The sequence below is a fragment of the Carassius gibelio genome, chromosome A13, assembly GCF_023724105.1.
Source record: "Carassius gibelio isolate Cgi1373 ecotype wild population from Czech Republic chromosome A13, carGib1.2-hapl.c, whole genome shotgun sequence".
Lineage (NCBI taxonomy): Eukaryota > Metazoa > Chordata > Actinopteri > Cypriniformes > Cyprinidae > Carassius > Carassius gibelio.
The window spans coordinates 4,696,792-4,708,377 of record NC_068383.1 but is presented as its reverse complement, the minus strand read 5'-3'; the positions used below and the strand labels follow the sequence as shown (position 1 = coordinate 4,708,377).

General features: G+C 35.9%; 1 long non-coding RNA gene across 1 annotated transcript; it reads left to right on the top strand.

Annotated features, from left to right (window-relative positions):
* The first annotated feature begins 266 nt into the window (after positions 1 to 266).
* LOC128026040 (uncharacterized) lies at positions 267 to 9,404 on the top strand. Its single transcript, XR_008186322.1, has 3 exons — positions 267 to 356; positions 8,968 to 9,004; positions 9,256 to 9,404. It is a non-coding gene; the product is annotated as an uncharacterized LOC128026040 (long non-coding RNA).
* The last annotated feature ends 2,182 nt before the right edge of the window (positions 9,405 to 11,586 follow it).

Below are 11,586 nucleotides of genomic sequence, written 5' to 3'. Positions count from 1 at the left end.
AAGGAATATATTTTTTTAAACCAGTTGTCTAAGCCATAAATGGCATTTGACTGATTATTCTATATAGAAAACTTACATTTATCTCTATCTATTATTACATAAATGTAATTCAATGAAATATTAAGTCATATAAAGTTGATGGCCATCAACACAGAAACATGCTTGATTTCCAAATAAGGTGTAGTTATGTTATGGTGTGCGGATTCCTTTTTTCTTTTTGTAGTTATGGTATCTACCAGCAGGGTTTAACTGGATAATGCTAAGTAGCCAATCTCATGGATACAGCAGGCCTGTCACCTGACACTTCACTGTCACATGACATCATGCACCTGCCATGTTTGAAGGATGGAGTGTAGGTGAGTGTTTGATTCAGCAAATTGATTTTCACCTCAAGATATCCAAAATCTCAAGCATGGGTAGTCTATGATTAACATACAAGCAAGTGTTGCTTTGCTGATATTGTGCAATTATGTAGCGTAGTATTTTATTGCTGCAGTTGTTGTTAATGAGTTTTTGGGGAGTAAAATAATTGGAGCTTCAACTAGTTCTTTTAGAAACGATTAAGGAACAATCAAATGAGTTATTTGTGACCTGTCGTTGTTATCTTGTATTGTTTTGATAGATTTTTATTTTTTGGTTGGCAGCTTTTGAAACTGTGGATTTGAAATGTGAATTAGTTTTTATATAGTATACATAAAAAAGGCACAACTTTTGATTGATGCAGGAATCCCACACATAATCTCAAGTCATTTGTTTGTGTATTGGACTAAGTTGGCTTCTCTGTGTTTGTTTTGATTTGCTTAAAGACGAACTGTTAGAACCCATAAGTCGGTAGTTCATGGATCAGAATAATCTTATAACACTGCATGATTTTGATTCACTAAAAAGAACCGGAGAGAGTCATGTGCTTATGATTTGGACTATGCTGCTTGCTCTGTATGGTTTTGATTTTCTAAAAGTCTCGTAAGAATCAGGTTGCTTGTGAAGTAGGCTAGGGTACTCTGGTTGTGTGACAAGTTTTTTGATTCATTAAAAAGAACTGGTTCATAAGAGTCATCTGCTTGTGAATCCGACTATACTGTGTTCAGTGCAGTGGCGTAGCCCTAACCCTAACCTAAAAATAGATGCAGAATTATTTTTTATAGTATCAATAAAAAATTTTAACTAAACTTGGGCTATTGTTGTTTACTTAGAATATATATATATATTTTTTGTTCGCGACTCCGTTGATTCAGATCGGCACTTCGGAGCCTGTTCGCGACTCGGTTGATTCAGATCGGCACTTCGGAGCATGTTCGCGACTCCGTTGATTCAGATCGGCACTTCGGAGCATGTTCGCGACTCCGTTGATTCAGATCGGCACTTCGGAGCCTCTTCGCGACTCGGTTGATTCAGATCGGCACTTCGGAGCCTGTTCGCGACTCGGTTGATTCAGATCGGCACTTCGGAGCATGTACGCGACTCCGTTGATTCAGATCGGCACCTCGGAGCCTGTTCGCGACTCGGTTGATTCAGATCGGCACTTCGGAACCTGTTCGCGACTCGGTTGATTCAGAGCGGCACTTCGGAGCATGTTTGAGATTTTTTAAAATTCATATCTGGACATCGAAGCAGGAAGTGTTTGTCAAACAGTTAATTGGTGATAAATGAATATTTGGACTTGAGGCTTTTTTTTTACCTTTCGATTCAGCATGTACATGGACCCACACACACTCTAGACTTAATCATCAGTACTAGGGCTCTAAACTTTTCATCCATTGTTACAGTGGCGTAGCCACAGGTGTGCCTGTGCCACCCACACCTAAAAATAGATGCAGAATTATTATTTATAGTCTCAATAAAAAGTTTACTAAACTTGGGCTATTGTTGTTTACTTATATTCTATGTCGTCAAATTACATTTGATAAGATAGTTTTTGCTGCTTCCATAGACATCAGTGTGTATTTTACAAACTACCAAAGTATTGTTTTAATAGTGATTATGTATATTTAAATGTATGAAACCTAAAATAAACATTATGTGGTTGAAAACACTGCATATTAATTGTGATATATGACAAGCGCTGAGCGCGTCCTGACGCCACTGAACATTCTAAATCATACTCTCAGGGACACAGAAATAAGAATCCAATATATGGTGCAATAATGCTAAAAATGTTAAAATGTAATATACATTTTAAATTATTTTTGTTAAAATATATCTGCTGACATTCGGACTGCCAACCAATCAGAAAACAGCAGCTGACTGTGACCCCAGCAGTTTATGATATAAACAGATAATTTTTGATTGCACATTGCTAACTAGCAATATGTCGCAGAGCTCCTTTCTTAATTGATTTTTTTTTTTAGAAAAAAACCTTGGCTTAATGAACAGCCGGACACAAGGCCTTAGCGTTACACCTGGGCCATGTTCAAGTTCAAAACGGTGCGCAACGTTTTTCTACGGTTTCCGTGTTGAACGTCATGTTTCCTGGAAACGGCGTGCACCGGTGTGCAACGAGGTTTGAGATGTGTTTTCTCCTGTTTGGTGGGTGTGTCAGAACTGCAGTCCAATCAGCAGCAACATGTATATAAAGCACGCGGTATTAACGTGAACTCGCACAATGGCTTCAAGGAAAAGAATGTACAAATGTGTTCGTTGCAGCCATAGACAGTAAAAGAAATGGACACAGCGACCCCATTGGAACTCAATTGAGACAAGTGAATCCCATTTTTAGAGTTTTTAGCACTTCCGTTTCTGACGCGCAGACTCAAACGAAGCTTGACGACGTCAGCAACCTGTCTGACAGATGTAAATCTTCTAAGTGGCTGTGTTTGCAAACTGCCATCGTTAATCTTGCAGAGACGGCGAGCTTGAGCGGGGAGTTCTTTGTCGTGAGTGAGCAGGAGTAAGTATTCTGATTAATTATTTTGTATAGTATTTTAAAATGTAACGCCAGTACGCCATATTAAGTTAATTGCCTGCGAGCTTCTCCTCCTGTCTGTACGGTAATGCGACAGAGAGACGAGTGGTTATGACGCAATCGTTAGCCTATTTTTTACAAAAACTGTTTATATGGGGCCATAATGTAACATAGAAGGTAATGGAGCCCTTTATACATTGTCGTGTATCTTTAGAAATAAATAATGGACAAACGGAGTCTTTAAACGCCTCAGATGTAAAGTTATTCGCTGTAAAAGTGACGCCAAAATGAATGGGAGTGAATGGGAATGCTAACGCAAGTGAAGTTCTGCTAAAAGATGGGAGCCCCCATCCGACTTCAACTTCCGGTCGAGTTCCTTGCCCCCTGGTTGCAGCTCGGTATACGCAACAACTGAGGATATTAGAAGACATGTTTGTCATAAGTTTTATTGTAAAAATATAGGATATCAACATAATGATGTAGTTGTTTATATTTTTAGCTTAATTGCAAGTGTATGACATTTGGTATATAAACAATGGTAATTAAGTGCTTTTCCTAAAAATGAGAAAGAAAATACAGGGTATTAAAACCGTATAAACTACAAATAAAGTCAGTATGTGAGGCTAAATAGATGTGTTTTAGTCTGAATTAGGTAAGAAACACAAAGAACACAAAGAATGGCCTTCTCAGCTGCCATAGTTGCAACTCTTGCGTCAACAGAACAGTGTGTTCAACGCATCACCGTTTCTGTTTAAAAAACGTTGTGCAACGTTTTGTCGGTGCTGAACACAGCCCTGATGACGATGTTTCTCCCTCCCCAGGCCCAACATCAACAGACAGTGTTGCCAGATTGGAAATGTCCAAGTATCGTACCAGAAGTTCAAAATTATCGTATTTGGAAGAAAATTATTACATTTAACAATTAACTACTTTTTGACACGACCTGCAAATTAACACTAGGAGTATGGTTGGACGGAAGCAGTGTGACAAAAATACTATCCCATATTTTTGCTCAGTAATCTGACAATAAATGTGGCACACCCAGATTTTCATATGCACACCCAGAGTCTCTTGTCTGGCTACACTACTGGTTCAGTGTATGTTTCTGATTCACTTAAAAAGAATGGGAGACATATCCAAAAATGAAATGAGGTGTATATGACTTTCTTCTTTCAGATGAATTCAGTTGGAGTTATTTAAAAAATTGTCTTTGATTTTTTCAAGATGTTTGATGCCACTCAACAGTGACGGTGTTGCACTGCATCGGTCCTTGAGAAGTTTAAAAAATAAAAAGCTCATCCATTAAAAAAAGTGTCTCACACGGCTCCGGGGGGTGGGGGTGAACAAAGGCCTCCTGTAGCAAATCGATGCGTTTTTGTAAGGAAAAAATATAGTGAGGAAAGTTTGCTTCCTTTGCACCTGTTAACAAACGTTGGTTTTCACGAGACTCCATTCGTATGCGCAACACTGACCTCATACATCATTCCCCTGGAACTGTTTCTGTTTTATAACGGTGAGCGCAAGCTAGATTAAAGTGATTATTACGTTTTGAATATGGATATTTTTCTTACAAAAATGCATCAATTCACTACAGAAGGCCTTTGTTCAACCCCCGGAGCATTTTTTTAATGGATGTGCTTTTTATTAAACTTCTTATGAACCGATGCAGTGCAACATCTGCTGAGTCGCATCAAACAGCCTGAAAGATCAAAGACAAAATTTTTTTTTAATAACTCGGAATGGATTAGTTTGAAAGAAAAAAGTCATATACACCTAGGATGACTTCAAGGCAAGTAATTTATTGGCTAATTTTCATTTTTGGGTGAAGTAACCCTTTAAGAGTTATGTGAAGTACCATTATTTTGAGGTACACAGTTGTTTTATCTCAGCTAATTAACTTTGGTCCATACACATACAATTCAGTTAGATTATTACTTTTCTTTTGCCATGACACTTTAGCGGACCAGTGCACAAAACCCACTGACTAATACACATGACCTATTTGAATGTGATGTATTTGAGTTCGTTTTTGACTTTTGATGGCCGACTTTAGCAAATCTCTGCATATATAGTTTCTCTTTGGCTTAACTTTTTTTCAGCTCATCTGAGAAGACGGTATTCCCAAGAAAGATCTAAAAAACAAACAAAAATCAGAGTCCATGTCAATCATAGTCTGTCAAATGCTGGTGTTTTTAATCTCAGTCATTGCTCTGCTGGTCATCGGTCATGTTGTTTCAGGAGAGGAGTGTGTTTTGTTGTTTTGTTTCCTCATTAGCAGGCCGAGCTGTGATTGAGTCTGGATGCAGGATGGAATATTCACTCAGACAGAGACAAAAGGGTCTGCCAGTGTTTGATCTTATTGATTTATTTCACAAGGATCTCAGAGTTTCTGTATAATGCAACACTGACTGAATGTGAACATGCTCATTCGGGGAATGCAAACACTTGTAAGGAAACTGAACGAACACAAATACATTCTTAACTATATATTTTAAGGAAAGTCCAGTTTGGTTACTCAAAGTATCTTCTTTTGTGTTCAGCAGAGGAAATATTTGTATAGGTTTGCAACAATTTAAGGGTAAGTAAATGATGACAGAATTTACATTTTTGGAAGACTATGTGCCTCAGAACATAATGCAAATTATTTGATGTTAAGTCCATTTATCATTTCTATAAAGCAGACATGTCTTTTATAATTTCTAAAATGCAGCCATTTCACTTCATGCACATTTTCATTTATAAAGTTCATTTAGAGTTTGTTTCAAAAGATTCACCACTGCATTCAAATTTTAGAGGTTGTTTCATCAAAATGTCCTCATTCTCGCTAGCTCTTATTCAGAAACAATCAACAAAGCATTATTTTATCTTTAGCATAATTTAGAGGTTTTTTATTTTATTTAAAATGTGCTTAATTTGTCATGCCAATAACTGCATATTTGCATTGCCTAAGCATCTGAAATGGTACAATCTCTCTCTGTGATTCAAACACATAATCAAACGATTACAAATTAGCATATTTAATAACTGGCCTGAGAACTTCAAATGCAAGTGCAAGTCAAAAAAGAGAACTTGATAAGATATGAACACTTAACTGGAGCCAAATAAGCCATAGCTGTCCCTCACAAGAAAAGTCTGGGCACAGGAATATCTTTTACATTCCAATTAAAATAAAAGTGAAACAATGTAGTGAATTAAAAGGTGGTTGATTTACAATGAGTATCTTTTTTTATTTATTTTTTATTCCTTATTAGGGAAAAATATTCATTTTAGAAAGCAGTGAAATTCCTTCTGAATTGCATTAGATTTATCTCAGAAATGTGACTCGAGCAGATACTGATCTCAGGGCGCCAGTGTTTTTCTTTGCCTGTTATGATGATAACGGGAGCATGCGTGATGTCTCTGGGCCTCTTAGCCCTCAGGTGAAGTGACATGCTGGTAATCACCTGCGTCCTGGTGGGGCTGATGTGATCAGTGTGCGTGTGATGCTCGGCTCGTTGGCCTGTAGAAAATGGGAATAAGCAAAGGTGTAAATGAGTTCTGTGCTCGGCTGACAGGATCCTTTATGGATGGTCGCCCGCTATCGTATGCCTAAGAGGCAGATCCATTTCTGACGGCCATTAGAGTGTCGCCCTGGTGCAGGCTCGCTGATGCTTTGTGAAGATCCAATTTAACACGCTGCACCCGTTCACGTCCCAATAACATCAGCTCTCATCCTGTGGGTGGTTGTCATAAGCAGATATCATTGTGCTTATCAGGATGAGGTGAGTCTAGAATATGAGAGGTGGATATCTGCAGCTCTTTTTCAGTGATGGAGGCCCAGAAGGGCTGATTTTCAGTCAAATCATGCTGCTGCTTCTTATGGCAATGACGCAACTTGGACAATTAACATTAAATAAAAATGGACCCTATTTTGGCATGCATTGCCAATTTTCAAAATCTAATCAAGTCATATAGTCCTTTTATTTTTCTTTTTTTTTCAATGAATATACTTTAAAACATCTTATCCTGAAAGTAAAATGACATGACTTTAATATAAATGTTAACTAGACCTCTGTGTATTAGTAAAACCGTAGCTAACCTGGAAGGACAATGTTCTTATGTGAAAATTAATTTTTTCTCAGGTCACTCTGCAATGGTGTAAAAAGATCAAATAAAACCCTAAGATGTGATTTTGAGCGCAACTGGAAGTGAAAATTGGATCTGTATGGCCATTAAATATGTTTGAAGACTGTCTGCACAAAAAAAAATTGAAAATTATTTAATTTGTCATCTTGACTTGGTCTCATCCCCCTCTTTCTCTCCTTCTTATTCACTTAGATGGCTGTTTATAATATTAGCAGGTGGTAGCATCTGTAATATGATAAAGGCAGCTCAGAGCTGTCATCTCTGCTGGGTTAAACATCTTAAAGAGCTGCATGGGGCAGCTGTGGTCTAATGGTTAGAGAGTTGGACTTGTAATATCAAAGTCGTAGGTTCGAGTATCTGTGCTTGCAGGAGTTGTAGGTGGGAGGGAGTGAATGAACCGCGCCACAAGGGAAGATGCAATTTTAAATTTAATCACAAATTACCTGTTTATAAAAAGTCTATCAGCCTATATATTATGTATTAATATTGGTGTATTTTAAATATTTTAGTGAATCCACATTTAAATAACACATCAAATTTGTTAAAGTGGTGTAATCTGCTTGTATCACATGAATATGTACAGTATAAATGACTGACTCAGACCCATTTCTGCAATTCTTCAGTGAGAGCCTCTGGTAGATACATGTATTATTGATTTTAATTCATTTTTGGGTCCTGCCCACTTGGTCTAAGATATCATATTTTGCATTGGAAAATGCGGGTACCAAAAATAACTACCACTCACATGAAGAATTCTCTCTAACTTTTTGCCAGAAATTAAGAAAATTTACTGGCCATAAATATTTTGACCTGCCATAAAACATTATTTCATTGAAAAACAGACAGAACAAATTGGGAAAACGCATCTAATTATAATTATTATTATAAATTATAAAATTTAAACAATCAATAAATATGACTGTAATACTGTTGAAATAAGTTATTTCATAATTTTAATTGTAATTTGTGATACAAAATATATTATTATTTATATTGTTGTTCTTTAATATTATTATTATTATTATTATTATTATTATTATTATTATTAAAGTGTTAAAAAAAAAAAGTAATATGTTTTACAAAGTATTATGGTTAGCTGGGTCAGTTGTCACTGCTATGTAAAAAAAAAAAAAAAAAAAATTCTAAAATATTGTTTTCAATATATCTCCTGTTGCTTCTTATGAGAAGATTGTTCTTTGAGATGCCGTCAGTTTCGGCAGGGCTCATTGTGACATCAGAGTTCGTAACCGTGGTGAAAGCCCCAGGATCACTCTGAGGAGAGGAAGTGAGGTCTGACATGCTGTTTGGAGCACGCTCTGTGTTGAGTGCTGAATGTGGAAAAGCACATGCATATTTTATAGATGTCAGCACTTATTTAGATTCAGATTAAGAAGGGAAAGACAGAGCGGAGGATGAGGACGGAAGAGAATGTTGAGAGAAGATGCTGGAAATACTGTGTAACTAGATTTTTTGATTTTTTGACGAAAATATGAGCGGTGCTTGCCTGTGTATAACTCACCATGATGCTAATGTTTTTTGAGTGGTTCTTAGAGGGATGCGTGCATTTGCTAGGGTGTCTGGGTGGTTGTTAGGTTGCTTATAATTCCCAAGTCTATATAAAACTGCTTTTAAAAGTGATGGCACCCCCTTTCTGATCAAGACTATTAATTTTAAGTACAATTTATATCAGTCTATGTTAAAAACAAACACTTAAACCAGCCTGAGCTGGTTTTAATTGGTTTAAGATAATCTTGCTGAACACAAAATTTTTATAGTAATGTAGTTAGATTGGTTGACCAGCTGATCAAACTCTCTGTTTAACCTGCAAACAGACCAGACCTGCAAACAGCAGGAGCAGCACGAACAGTAGCTAACAACGTCTGAACACATGACAAATGTAATGTTGTGCTTTGTTTGTCCATCATTGTCCTTCTCTCTAGGATTCTTTTCCCAGTTTCATGAAAGAGTCAATCTAATGTAGGTGAATTAAATTTTCCTACAAACCGCCTTCACTCTTTACTCTTATTCGGGATTGTGCACTTCAGCACTGGATCTGTTGGGAGGTCTCCCCCAATCTCACTTTCTTTTACAGCCCTTCTTCTCCATCCTTTCTCCATGCAGTGCTCATATTGGTTTTCCTCTTTCGTTCTCTCTCTGGAACTCTCTCGTCTTTTCCCAAACGGGATTATTTACTTCAGATTCCAGCTGAATTTCTTCATTCGCCGCAGGACTGCCTGGAGCCACATAACAATCAAAGCAGGATCATCCTCTCCTCACAACCCCCAGAGAGATACAGAGAGAATATGGAGAGATGGATCTAAGGTCATAGCTCTGCTGTTCTTAAGCTCCATGGGAATAAAGGTCATGAACAGAGAATTATCTGGTGCATGAGTGAGAATGATTTGTATTTATATATATATATATATATATATATATATATATATATATATATATATATATATATATATGTGTGTGTGTGTGTGTGTGTGTGTGTGTGTGTGTGTGTGTGTGTGTGTGTGTGTATGTATTTTTATTTTTTTTTTTGATTGCTTCTACTGTCTGGAATAAAACGTCTGCTAAATGAATTAATGTAAATAAATATATATATATAATTTAAATCTGTCATCATTTACTCACACTCATGTGGTTTCAAACCTGTATGACTTTTTGTTTCCTGCAAAAACAAAAGGTGAATACTTGAGGAATATCCTGGATTATTTTATTATTTTATTAAATTATAACCGTGAACACGAATGAGGACTAAGCCTGTCAAGTTCCAAAATTACTTTTGCATAATCTATAAAACTCATCTTTTGAAGTAAAAAATAAAATAAAATAAATATTATATATATATATATATATATATATATATATATATATATATATATATATATATATATATATATATATATAATTTTTTTTTTTTTTTTTTTTGATGATCTATTCCTTTAATAGACACACACACACAAGTATAATCTATCCAGTCTGTGAATGCTATATAACATCTTCCGAGCCAAATTAAGTCTCTGAGTGTCGACAAATCTAATTTTGAATCTGAATCTTCCCCTCCAGTGATCTGATAACATGAATCAATGATCCGAGTCAATCTTATTTGTGAATGAACAGTTCAGTCTGATTTGTTTACTGGATCAACTGGTTCTTTGGAAATAATTGACTCAATCAATGATTCATTCAATTATCTGTTTCTCAAGTTGACTGACTCAGTGCTACTGTATCATAATACTTTAGAGAACTTCGATGCTTTTTTTGGTGTTTGTTATTTTTGGATTTTCATATATTCCAAAAACAAAATGCTCAATAGAAAAATATTACTTCCTACAGTTGATGAGGGTGAGTAAATAATGACAGATTTTTATTTTTAGATTAACTATATTATACTTTTAACCTGATCTCTCAAAGTTGAGTATGTACTTCAGTGGACTGTCAGAATCTGCAGTACTCAAAACTGAAACGCAATTCAGCACGATTCACCTTGCATTAGCTGACACCTCGTTTCAGTTGGCTTGTGGGGTGGTATAACGGAGTACACAAATAAATGTTTAATTCATCATTAACAAGTCAGTGTTATGTAAGGGAAATTAGGTTTCCATGAATGATTAATAAGTTGGAACATTTAGTCCCTTTAAATGCAGCTAATCAGCCAAGGATAGCATACGTGATAGCATAGTGTTACAAGTTAGTTAGCACATTCTTTAACTGATAATTGCTCCCCCTAAAATGAGTTAAAAGGGTTACATTTTTGTTCAAAGTATAAAATTTTTTATATCAAAATCTCATGTTGATCAAGGCTGCATTAATTTGCTCAACAATAATTTTGTGAAATATGATAATTTTAATTAACTTTTTTATATGTAAATATATTAGTGTAATTTATTGCTGTGATCAAAGCTGTATTTTCAGCATCATTACTCCAGTCTTCAGTGTCACATGATCCTTCAGAAATCATTTTAATATGCTGATTTGCTGCTCAAGGAACAAAGTAGATTTCTTTTTATTAAGAATGATGAAAACAGGTGTGGTGCTTAATAATTTCTATATGTATAATTTCCATATGTGCATCATGAACCAGAGACTTGATAAACTTCTTACACATCACTCTTAATTAACTAAAGCATATAAATATGCTTTGTTCGCTTGGGGATAAAAGTTCACCTTCTTCAGTTTTATAAATTGCATGGTAAACAACAAGACATTGATTACAACACGTGTCTGGTTTTTCTGGTACAAGGTTCTGTCCTAAAAACATTTTTTTGTGCTCAGCAAGAGGGAAAATTAGAGGAAACACTGATTTTTGAAACCAGTGACCAGTTATTTCCGTTCTGCTTTTCACAATATATTTAAATTAATAATTAGCCATGGCCTAGCAGTGGACATCCTAGATGCTGGGTTTCCTTTTACACATTTGTTATAGAATTTTTTTTTATTTCGGATACAGGCTGTACTTGCTGACAGGAATGAATTGTATCTTCATTATGAAACGTTCTTTAGGGATACGCTGACCTTGACAGCGGCTTTAACATCAGACGCCGTTTAACTCC